The 12952-nt window shown below is 35.4% G+C and overlaps 1 non-coding gene across 1 annotated transcript; it reads left to right on the top strand.

Moving 5' to 3' along the window:
• Positions 1 to 10101: 10101 nt before the first annotated feature.
• LOC113750918 lies at positions 10102 to 10208 on the top strand. Its single transcript, XR_003464688.1, has one exon. It is a non-coding gene; the product is annotated as a small nucleolar RNA R71 (small nucleolar RNA).
• The last annotated feature ends 2744 nt before the right edge of the window (positions 10209 to 12952 follow it).

Below are 12952 nucleotides of genomic sequence, written 5' to 3'. Positions count from 1 at the left end.
CCAATTCAATCTCACAATTTTGGATGAACCAAATCCTCCGTTGCTTCTTGACTAGAAATAGAAAATTAGTTCATCTCCGTTGAAGAAATCTCAGGTAAAATTGTAGAATCAATGTTTGAGATGAAAATATCTGATTCCAAATAAAAGAAAAGGAATGTCCCAATGTTTCTTGTGGCCAACAAAGAAAAGATACCTATCCTCCTCACTAGTCGCGTCTCTTGAGGCCGAAAAGAAAGAGTCAAAGTCCATACTCTTCTCCCGTGTTTTGTTTCCTATTCTTACTAAAACTACTACTACTAAGTAAATTCAAATTATCCCAACAAACCAAATCCTATCCGAACAAAAAAAGAAAAGTCTTTGTAAAATAGAATAGCATCCCAGTAGAAATGAAATATTGTCCATGCGGTGCGAAATCTAACTCTTGTGACTTCAACTCATGACTGGAATTCACGATACAACTCTTGAACTTTTTAGGATGTACAGAGTTCTAATTTTGACATGACCATGCTGAACAGTAACTTTAGTGAAGAAATCATGCCTTTTAATTTCTTTTTATTCAAATCCCTACAACCAACGATAATTACCAAAAATAAGTAGAATTCACCAATTAACACAATATTTGGTAAAATGAAATAAGAAATAATCATAAAATTAATAATAAAAATGCAACTTATCAATTTCCCTCACACCTATACTATGCTTGTCCTCAGGCATATCCAAACTCAAAAACATAATCAAGGTAGCAAGATTCTACAGCAGTTTATATCAGCACAGACACCCTATTATCTCAACAAGTTCCCCAAAGTCAAAATATACTGAATTTTAACAATCCTTCATAGAGCTTTTAACAAAGGCACTCGTCACTCACAAAAGTGTATAGGCATAATATACTCTCAAATCAATACTATGGAATTACTTTACCATAAGTTTGCTCGTGTATAGTGAATCTAATACCAGAATCCAAGGGACTTAAATAAAGTTGTAATGGGGCTCAGGCCAAGGTAGGATAGAAAGATGGATTAAAAGGTGTAAACTTGTCAAAGAAGATGTCAGAAAGTAACTGCATAAAATCAAATATCAACTTCACATCAGTCCACATGATCAAAGCTTTTCTTACAACCTCCAATAACTCAGCAAGTGAAGGCATGCTCCCGGGCTTTCATCGTGGATCACCAAATGCCACATTATGCCCAAAAACATGTGATAATGTGTCCTTTCTTTTTCTTTTTTTTTTTCGATTAGCATCCACTCTTCACATTTATTTTTTTCAATTGCTAACACTGCTAGAATTCATGCATTGCCTTGTACCATCACAGTAAGTCTTCATACAATTAAATCATGACACTTCTTTGACATAAGGTTCAACGACAAAGTCTAAAACAGGAGGTCTTGGGTAACAATTATGGTGTAAAACAAAGAAAATGTCACAGGGTCAAACATGGCTCACTAATGGTAAACAAAAGATTGGCAGGTCTTTAAGAAAGTCAAAAGAGTTGAAATCCTAAGTACCTTTGTTGTGTTCTAGCATCAAAGTCAACAAAAATGTGGTCTTGACACGTATACCAAAGCAAGTTCTAAAATGATAAATCATATGCAATAACCACTCAACAAACAAAACATAGAGCAAATAAAGATAAGATGCTCAACAACTGGCCTAGTAAACTCACAAAGTGGTTCAAAATTTTCAAATTCAGCATATTCATCAGTTGAAGTCCTTAGCAAGAGAAGTAAGATGCTCAACCAATACAAATTTATCACAGACACTTGCAACGTGATTGTACGAATTCATCATTGTCCATAAAAAGAGAAAAGACAACCAAAAGTAACTAGCCAATATAAAAATATTCACAAGTAAACCTAGCTAGCTATCTTAGATCCTCCCTCACACCAAAATTTGACATTATCCCCAATGAAAAAAATAAAGAACAAAATAAAAAGAAAGAAGACAAAGGCACTTCCCTTTTCGTGGAGGAGGTAATAAACATCTCTACGGCTCGAGAGGAAAAGATGGGTTGAAACCCATGTGACGAAAGAAAGCTACCAAGTTCTACGTCATCCGGATAATATGGAGCTCTAGGCGAGTGAGACGCCCTGTCATCCATTTCATCTCTCCTTGAAGGGTCTAGAACTACTCCTATCCACAAAATGGCAATGGTGGCATCGACGCGGAAGGCCTTGGGTTATCACGAAGCAAATCATCAGCATGCAGGGGATCTTGTTGATGCTTGCCTCGTCGACGAGGAGGTTGAATAGAGGCTAGCGGGGCAAATATATATTCACCAAGAATGCACTCCACAACCCCCATTTTTTCCAAGCAACCTAAATCCAAAGACTCCATAGGACGAGCTAAATATAAATCATGGTTAGCTAAATCTAAAACGCCTAGATTAATTGCCAAATGAGTGATGTATGAACTCCGGATAAGTGGTTTGTTCTTCTTAGGCAAAACCAACTTGAATTGTGTGGCCAAAGATTAACCTTAAAGTTATTCAACATGCACCACAAAAAGAAGTACTTGGGTTTGGCCAAGATACCTGAGTTGTCTCTCTTACTCGAAAAGCTATAGGCAAAAAAAAGCTGAATATATCGCCAAGCAAGGAACTTAAGGAAGGAGCTCTTAGATTGGTTTGGATCATATTGCTTCCTATCAATAGATAACTCTTGCCATAAACCCACGTGTCGAGAAGAAGGGCTTGACATAGTCACAAGTACTATCAATATACTCTCTCGTCTCAGATTGGACTCTATCAATGAAACCAAAGGCAAGATTGAACTCAGTGATCGACTGTCTAAACTCGCTACCCAACAGTTGATACCTAATCACATTGGGGGTGTTGACAGTGAATTCATTGGGTAACTCAAACTCGAATCTGGCATAGAACTCCCTAGTCAACTCAACATGGAATCTGGCATAGAACTTCCTAGTCAACTCAACATAGAATCTGGCATAGAACTCCCTAGTCAACTCAACATAGGTGGAAAATTGAATTTGATTATAGTTACTCCATCCAATAATGGTAAACATCTAATCCACCTCATTGGCAATTTGTAAAGCCTTTAGTGTAGGTTGGTGGATGTACTTACTAGCAATGATGCTCCTCTCACAACAAGTGGCGTATCGGCGTTTATCCTCCTTTCTAGTAAAGTTCAAGTTCCCCCCAAAGTAAACTGGTAAATCTATGTGTATACCTCTATTCCGACCTAACCGAGACTTTTGCCCTAAAGTAGAGGCAACAGAAAATTTAGATTTCCTAATTATGGGCTGTGGTGACGAAGTGTTGGCCTTTTTCTTAGTGATGGGTTTTTTCTTGGCCATTGTCTTTCTTAGTCAATCCCAAGAGATAACCAACCAAAGAGGTAAACCAACCACAAGAAGTATCAATTAACCATGACAATTGGTTTTACAACTGACTGAAAGGAGAGAGACAGGTAACTGCCCAAATTGCTCTCGAAGGAACCAACTATGATTGCTTCAAACCTGAATTGAACGGGTTATCAACTCACACCACAGCAAAGCATCAGCCAAACTTCAACTATGAATAAATGTGGTCCAAGAGTCACAACAAGGAATACTCCATTGTTAATTAACAATCAATAGAGGGCCAAAGTGATGCTACTTGACCCTAATTTAATTTCAGATTACAGGTAGTAGATTACATTGAATTATCTCAAAAATCAATTACTCATGCAACAGGACCAGTCGTCAACTAAATCAACTAATGTATTTAACCAATTACCAATGAAAAATAATTGCTAGCAAGGCAATCAAACTTAGAATAATTTGCAACAGTTTCCTAAATCAGCACCAAAAGAGTGGCAAGAAAACAAAGAAAACTGAACTCACAATCCTGAGACGTTCAGCAAAGTGATGCTAGTTTGACTGTGATGGAAGGAGAGAAAAGAGCAAATGATGGCCAGAAGCAGCGGACAGCAACGAGGAATGACTGACGTTGATCTTGGATCGTGCAGAGCACGTCAATGATGATCGGCGAAAAATGGTAACTACGATTGTCGAGTGGCTAGTCGCGGTGATCGGACAGAAAGGAGCGACGGTGATGATCGGTCAAAGATGATGGTGACGGCAACGATCAACGGATGAGCGAGGGTGTGGCAACAGTCATCAATCAAACGGTAGCAGCGGCAGCTCTGAAGCTGTAGGGTTTGGTTGTGCAATTGGGAAAGGGGGAAGGAAGAAAAAAAAAAGAAAGGGAGAAAGAAAGGGGAAGAAAGAAAAAGAAAGGGAAAAAGGAAAAAAAATTACTCCCTCCGTCCCATTAGAAGCGTCATACTTTCCTTTTTGGTCCATCCCAAAATTAGTGTTACTTACCAATAATGGCAATAAAAACTTTCACCGATTTCCACTGATACCCTTAAATCTTACAACAAGATTCTTATATTTTAGTGGGCCCCAAAGTTCACCTATGAAATAGAGAATTTTCATGTGATGGTGTGTGAGTGTCACATTAGAACCAGCAGGATTCGTGCATTGCACTTTCTCCAAAAGAGCTTGAAAATATATCATGTGTATGGGTCCCACAATCTTATCACCACTCTATCCTACCATCAATGGAGCAACACGTCAAGCTGCATAGCTAATTCAACCAGGGCATTCTTGGAACATGACCCATTACCTTTTGAATTCTGAGCACTATTGAAAAAATGTGGGATTCCCAAAGCACAACAAATTGATCGGGACAGAGGGAATATATGATTTATTTTATTTTTTTCGTTTCGATTTTTTTGTTTCTGAATTTTCAAATTTTTTTTTAAAAAATTAAAATTTTTTAATCATCTCACTAGAACAAGGCGCGGGCAAGTCATAAAGTGGAAGAGTCTTCTGATCATGATTTCGGGAGATTTCTTCCTAGCACGTGACCAAAATGATGGACTCGCAAGTCAAGTGCGGACATGCCTTCGTTCAACTACAAAACACAAACATTAAATGAGTAAAATGAAACATAAATATAAAAATGAGATAAACACAATTGAAATAACATCAACAGGTTGTCTTCTAACAAGTGCCTTTATTTAACGTTTTTTGTTAGACATGGCTAAATGCCTTCAGTTTGTATAAGTTGGATTTCAAGTTGCAACATCTCCACCTCTTCAATTGGAAAACCTTCGTAATAAAGTTTGAGACAATGCACATTCACCACAAACTTCTTATCCATTTTCCAATTTTGGATTCCCACTTCACCATAATAGAAAACATGAGTAACTACAAAAGGACCAATCCAACGAGAACATAATTTATTTGAAAATAATTTAAGTCTCAACTGATAGAAAAGAACTTAGCCAACTGCAAAGTTCTTTCTAGAAATTTGCTGGTTGTGAAAAACTCTACTTCTCCCATAAATTACTGCATTCTCGTAGGTTTCATGTCAGATCTCCTCTAATTCTTACAATTATAACTTCCGATGAACCCCGGCCTCCTCTAAGTCCATATTGCACTATTTCACTACCCAAAATACCCTATGCTCAAACTCTATTAGAAGATGGTTTGACTTTCCGAATACCAACCTATAGGGGAACATACCTATAGGCATCTTGTACGCGATTCGATATACCCAGAGTGCATATTTTAATCTTTGGTTCCAATCCTTCTTATTAGAACACACCATCTTCTCCAAAATAGATTTGATTTTCTTGTTCGAGATTTCAGCCTAATCATTTGTTTGAGGATGATAAGATGTTGAGACCTTAGGAAAGACATCGTACTTCCTAAAATGTGCAGCTATCGTCTTATTACAGAAATGTGTTCCCCTGTCACTGACAATGGCCCTTGGCATTCTAAAACGTACAAAAATGTTAGAGTTAACAAAATCTGAAACCATTTTCGAATCGTTAGTTTAGGTGACTTTATTTTCACCTATTTGGAAACATAGTCAACTGTAAATATAATATAAGAGAAAATCAAATGACGTAGGAAAGGACCTATAAAATCGATATCCCAAACATAAAAAATTTTAAAAAAATTATGGGAATTTGCAGTATTCGATCCCTACAAAAAATATTACCTACTCTCTAACATCTATCACAAGATTTACAAAATAAATATGCATATTTGAACAGGAAAGGCCAATAAAACCCGCTTTCTATTACCTTGTGAGCTGTTTTTTTCTGTCTAAAATGACTTCCATATACAAAAGTGTGACAAAAATTTCATATGGATTGGAATTCATTTTCACTTACACATATTCTCATAACTTGATCCGCACACCGCTTCCACAGGTAAAGGTCATCCCATATAAAATACTTAGCATCACTTTTCAACTTGTTCTTGTTTACCTTAGGCCATCCTGCAAGTAATTTCTCAGTCACTAAATAATTAACAATATCAGCGTACCAAGGCAAAGAAGAATTAATGAAAAATAATTGCTCATCAGAAAAAATTTCTCTTAATGGAAATTCCTCTTCGACAACAGGTATGCAACTCAAATGATTAGCTACTAAATTTTTTGCTTCTCTTTTATCTCTGATCTCCAGGTCAAACTCTTATAGAAACAATATCCACTTAATCAATCTTAGTTTCGCATCTTTCTTTGTCAGCAAGTACTGCAAAACTACATGATCAAAATAAACGATAACTTTAGCACCTAATAAATATGACTTAGATTTTTTTAAAGAAAAAATAAAATTAGGAACTCCTTTTCGGTGGTAGAGTAGTTAAGTTGAGATCCATTCAAGGCCCTCGATACGTAGTAAATGGCGTGGGCAATTTTTCTCACTCTCTAACCCAGCACTGTTCCCACTACATAGTCACTAGCGTCATGATCTTAAATGGGAGACTCCAATCAGGGGGTTGGATGATCGATGGTGAACTTAGGAGTTCCTTCAACTTGTTAAACGCCATTTTACACTCGTTGTTGAATTCAAAGGCCACATCTTTTTGCAAAAACTTAAATAGAGGTGCTCCAATTTTCGATAAGTCTTTGATAAACCTGCAATAGAAACTTGCATGTCTAAGAAAAGATCGTACTTTTCGTACGCTTGTGGGGTAAGGTAAAGTAGACACAATATCTATCTTGGTCTTATCAATTTCGATACCTTTGGATGACACTACATGAACTAAAACTATTCCATGTTCAATTATAAAATAACATTTTTTTCAATTGAACACTATATTAGTTTCTATACACCGTGTCAAAATTAATTTTAAATTGTCAAGATAGTTATCAAAACTATCACTATACACACTGAAGTTATCTATAAATACTTCTATAATTTTTTCTACATATTTCGAAAAGATATTTACCATACACCTCTGAAAAGTGGTAGGGGCGTTACATAATCCGAAGGGCATTCATCTATACGCAAAAGTCCCAAATGAGCATGTGAAGGTGGTCTTCTTTTAATCCTCCGGTGCAATTGCGATCTGAAAGTAACCTTAAAAATCATCCAAAAAATAATAGTAAACTCGACATGCTAACCTTTCAATCATTTGATCAATAAAAGAGAGAGGGAGGTGATCCTTTTTCATTATAGCATTTAGTTTCCGATAGTCGATGCATTGGCCCCATCTGGTGGATTTTCGGACTGGAACTAACTCACCCTCGTACTGTCACTTTCGCTTTCTTTAGAACCACATGTATTAGACTCACCCACAGGCTATCTGATATAACATGAATAATCCCCATGTCTAGCAACTTTAATATCTCCTTCTTTATCACTTCCATCATCAAGGGATTCAATTATTTTTTAACTTGTTTCACAGGTTTGACACCTTTTTCGAGTCTAATTTTGTGCATACATATAGAAGGGTTGATCCCTTTGATATCAACTATGATCCAACCTATTGCCTATTTATACTCTCTAAGAAGCCGAATCAACTTATCTTCTTGAGTCGATGATAATTTTGCAGAGATGATCACAGGAAGAGTCTCCTCATCACCTAGATGCGCATACATCAAGTGATTTGGTAGGGGATTCAACTCTACAATAGATGCCTGCACAACATAAGGTAACAACTTTTGATAAGATTCTAGTATAAAAATGGATGCAAACTCATACTTTGTTATCGTGGTTGCTAAAGATTGTAGTGCTCCAACCACGTGGTTGAGGTCATCACTTAACTTCATATCATGAGTTGTGTCCAATTCAAAGTGTTTGGTTAAAACAACCTCTAACTCATTCCTGCCATCAATTTTAAAAACTTCCTATATAACAGTATTAATGATACTCACAACAAAAATAGAGTTAGAACTAGAAGGTGAAGGATACTTCATGGCCTCAAATATATTAAAGAGAATAATTTCTCCGTCAAATTCCATGGATAAAGTTTCCTTATTGACATCAATTTTTGTCTGAACCATACTCAGAAAGGGTCTACCTCATAGTAGAAGGAATGGGTCTGGGGAACTTTTGGTAAAATTCTGGTACAAAAATGGGTGCAAACTCATACCTTGTTGTTGTGGTTGCTAAAGATTGTAGTGCTCCAACCATGTGGTTGAGGTCATCACTTAACTTCATATCATGAGTTGTGTCCAACTCAAAGTATTTGGTTAAAATAACTTCTAACTCATTCCTGCCATCAATTTTAAAAACTTCCTATATAACAGTATGAATAATACTCACAACAAAAATAGAGTTAGAACTAGAAGGACAAGGATACTTCATGGCCTCAAATATATTAAAGCGAATAATTTCTCCGTCAAATTTCATGGATAAAGTTTCCTTATTGACATCAATTTTTGTCCGAACCATACTCAAAAAGGTCTACCTCATAGTAGAGGGGATGGGTCTGGGGAGTGGTCATCGTCCATATCAAGGACATAAAAATTAGCTAAAAATATTAATTTATTAACCTTGACTAAAACATCTTCAATTAGCCCATCAGGATATACATTAGTTCTATCGGCTAATTGAATTATAGTTTCAATTTCTTTTAACAATCCTAGATTCAAAGAAGTATAAATGGACTTTGGCATTACATTAATCGATACTCCCAAATCTAGCATGACATTTCTAATCAGGGCACTTCCTATTTTGCAAGGGATAGTAAACATATCTAGATTCCTGCATTTGGGTAGGAACTTTCTTTGTAGAATTGCCAACACATTCTTCCCCATAATAATTCTCTCACCTCCCTTCAACCTCCTTCTGTTGATACACAAATCCTTCAAGAATCTTGCATACTTCGGTACTTGTTTGATTGCGTCCAATAAGGAAATGCTGGTCTTCACCTTACGAAATATCTCTAGAATCTCTTTCTACTTATCTTGCTTCTTTAGTTTCTCTAACTTGTTAGGAAAAGACGGTGAATTAGATCTAACTTTAATTGTAGAATCAGGAATTACCTCAGGGTTCACACACCATATGCCTTTCTCCTCAAGCTCTTTTTTTATTCGCTCCACATTCTTATTTTTTGGAGTCACGAGCTCGAGTTCCTCAACTTCCTTCCCACTTCTTAAAGTCATAGTGCTTACATTCTTCGAGTTCATTTTGGATTGAGATGGTAATTTTTCTTGAATTTGAGATTCCAGATGGTTGATTGATATTGCCATCTGACTAATTTGATTTCGTATATCCTGCATGTCAGAGTCCATTTTTTGCTGATACTGTAAAGTGTTAGTAATTAGTGTTTTCATCATATCTTCTAAGGACGGACCCAAATTGGAAGAGGAGGGTTGTAGTTAGGGTTTGTATTATTGCTAGTATTCGGCATGATCCCTCTAATCTGGGATATAGGTGTTGGAGTATGGATTATACTGTTTTCTTGGCGCGGGCGTAAGACCGGGCATATTTACCTATTCGGCATTCTCCTCTTGAAACATTATGCACATATCTGTGGAGTGTCTTACACTGGTACAAATCCCATACGCCTTGGCTTCTGGTAAGTTTCCTTCAACCAATTGCCTAACAAAAGAGGTTTGTTCAGACAATTGCCGTTGAATAGATGAAGTTTTTGTCTCATTCACTCTACATGTTGGAACATCTTCTCGTGTACTAAATTGTTGTGAGTTCTTGGTCATCCCCTCAATCAATTCCCATGCCTCTCTCAGAGTTTTGTTTACTAATGCTCTCCCATTTGCAGTATCAATAATGCTCCTATCTCTAAAGAGTAAGCCCTCGTAGAAATATTGAATCAGCAATTGTTCATTTATCTGGTGTTGAGGGCATTTAGTACATAGTTTCTTGAATCTCTCCTAGTAATCATAGAGAGATTCCCCAGGATGTTGTTTAATGCCACATATTTCCTTCCTCAGACTGGTAGCTCTGAATGCAGGAAAATATTTTCTCAAAAATTTCTTCTTTAACTGTGCCCACGTTGTGATACTACCTGCTGGTAGATAGTACAACCAAGTTTCTACTGAATCCTTGATGAAAAAAAGGAAATACTCTCATTTTTATCTGTTTTTAAGTAATCCCAGGAGGCTTTATATTTGGACATACTACATCAAATTTCTGCAAGTACTTGTGGGGTTCCTCACCTAGAAGACCATGAAAAGAAGGTAAAAGGTGAATTAGACCAGATTTTAATTCAAAAGAGGTATTATCATCTAAATTTGTAAAGGCAATGCATAATGGCTGCTGATTTAAGTCAAGAGCAGCCAACCCCCTTAGGGTCTGAGTATTAGCCATGACTACTTCTTTTTCAAAATCACTCAAGACCGCACTAAAAGAATTTGTCGATTCGACTTCTGAGTCAAGCCTCTGGGATGTGCAATTAATTGTTTCTCTCTGTATTGTCTGGTCTCTTTCCTTACTCTACACGCGGTCTTCTCTATTTCATGATCGAAAATTAATTCGTTTGTATGAGAAGAACGAAACATAAACTAGAAAAGTACCAAAAAAATTAAGAATAAAATGAACTAAAAAAAAGACAAATTAGCTAATGCTAATCTCCGGCAACGGCGTCAAAAATTGATAGGTGTCAAGTCTGTACAATAATAAATATCTACTTGAAAAAAATATAATTTTTGTATATAGGGTGAGTAGGGTCGAATCCTCAAGGACTGGAGAAAATTCAACTCTTTGAAAGTTCAGAGAATTTGGGAAATTTTTATAAAAATGAAAATAATTAAACTATCAAATAAAATAAAATAAGCAAATAAAAACTAAATGACAATTTATTAAAATGGAATCAATAATAAATAACTCTAATCAAGAAATAATTTTGAAAATGGTTACTTAATTGATTATCGATGCAAAGATAATTTCATTTATTAACTGATAAACAAGTTATAACTGCCAAACAAGCGATAACAATCAACTTTTCCTTACTATATTGGTAATCAAGGTATAATCATTAATCATTGTCCTAATTCAGAATTAACCTTAGGTACGACTTTAGAGTTCAATTTTCCAATTGCTTTACGAGTTAGAGAAACCCTGTTCTAACCAAATCACACGTTACGAGAGTTATTTTAAATTAGCCTATATAATTTTCTAACTCAAATCCAATCATGCGAATCACCACTAATTCAACGCAATTAAATAATTACCAATTTAACTGCTATAACTGGTTTTAGATTATTAGATTAAATTAAATATCGGGCACTTGATATTCAAATAACATACTAACCATAAGAAATTAAATCAGAGAATATATGAATACCAGAAAATAAAAGGAATAAATAAAATCAATTCAATTTCACGATTTTAGATGAACCAAATCTTCCGTTGCTTCTTGACTAGAAATAGAAAATTAGTTTATCTCCGTTAAAGAAATCCCACGCAAAATTGTAGAATCAATTGCCGAAAACATTCTACAAATTTGAGATGAAAATATCCGATTCTAAAGAAAAGTAAAGGAATGTCCCAGTGTTTCTTGCAGCCAACAAAGAAAAGGCACCTATTCTCCTCACTAGTCACGTCTCTTAAGGCCGAAAAGAAAGAGCCAAAGTCTATACTCTTCTCCCGTGTTTTGTTTCCTATCCTTACTAAAACTACTACTACTAAGTAAATTGAAATTATCCCAACAAACCAAATCCTATCCGAACAAAAAAAGAAAAGCCTTTATAAAATAAAATAGCATCCCAATAGAAATGAAATATTGTCCATTTGGTGCGAAATCTGACTCTTGTTACTTCAACTCACGGCTGGAACTCACAAGCCAACTCCCGAACTTCTAGGACGTATAGAGTTCTAACTTTAACGTGACCATACTGAACAGCAAGTTTAGTAAAGATATCACACTTTTTAATTCCTTTTTATTCAAATCCCTACAACCAACGATAATTACTAAAAATAAGTAGAACTATCAATTAACACAATATTTGGTAAAATGAAAGAGGGAAATAATCATAAAATTAATAACAAAAATGCAACCTATCACATGGATGGAGTTGTTCTTTGAAATTAGGAAATGATAAGTGGAATAATAAGCAGTAAGGTTTTTTCTTTTTTTCGACTTCAAATGTCCCTTTATGAATTAACTATTAAGTGGAGGACATTTTAGTCATTTGATTGGATTAAGGGAGGCCCATATAATTATTGAAATCTTAGGAGAATTGAATGAAATTGTCAAAAACCTCAAGGAAGATTTGGGAAATTACCCCAAGATTAATTTGATAATACTACTTCATTATACTAGTCCAATGGCCCCGCGCTATACACAGGTGGGTATATGTGACCGTGCTAATAGTATGTTTTGTTTTGTAATTATTGATGTAGGAAATCATTTTATAATATGTAAAATAATTGTGAGCTAGTCATTTTTTTATTAAATGAGGATAATTGGAAAGGATTATTGGTAGGTTATTGTATAAAATGTTGTTTAATGTTGAATAAAAATTTGGTATATATGTGTTGTGAAGTAGCAGAATATGGGAAAAGTAATGAATGTTGAAACTGCAATTTTTATAGTTATTTTATATTGGAGGAACTTCTACAAGTTCGTCATTGAATATGTGCATTTGATATTCATTCATTCCTAAATGGGAAACTTTTTAGATATTCGTAACTTGTTGATATAACTGAGTATATTAAATGTGTCAAATAGAAAACTGTG

Source organism: Coffea eugenioides, chromosome 10 (assembly GCF_003713205.1).
Source record: "Coffea eugenioides isolate CCC68of chromosome 10, Ceug_1.0, whole genome shotgun sequence".
NCBI lineage: Eukaryota > Viridiplantae > Streptophyta > Magnoliopsida > Gentianales > Rubiaceae > Coffea > Coffea eugenioides.
Note: the sequence above shows the minus strand (reverse complement) of the source record. Positions and strands in the feature narration are given on the sequence as shown.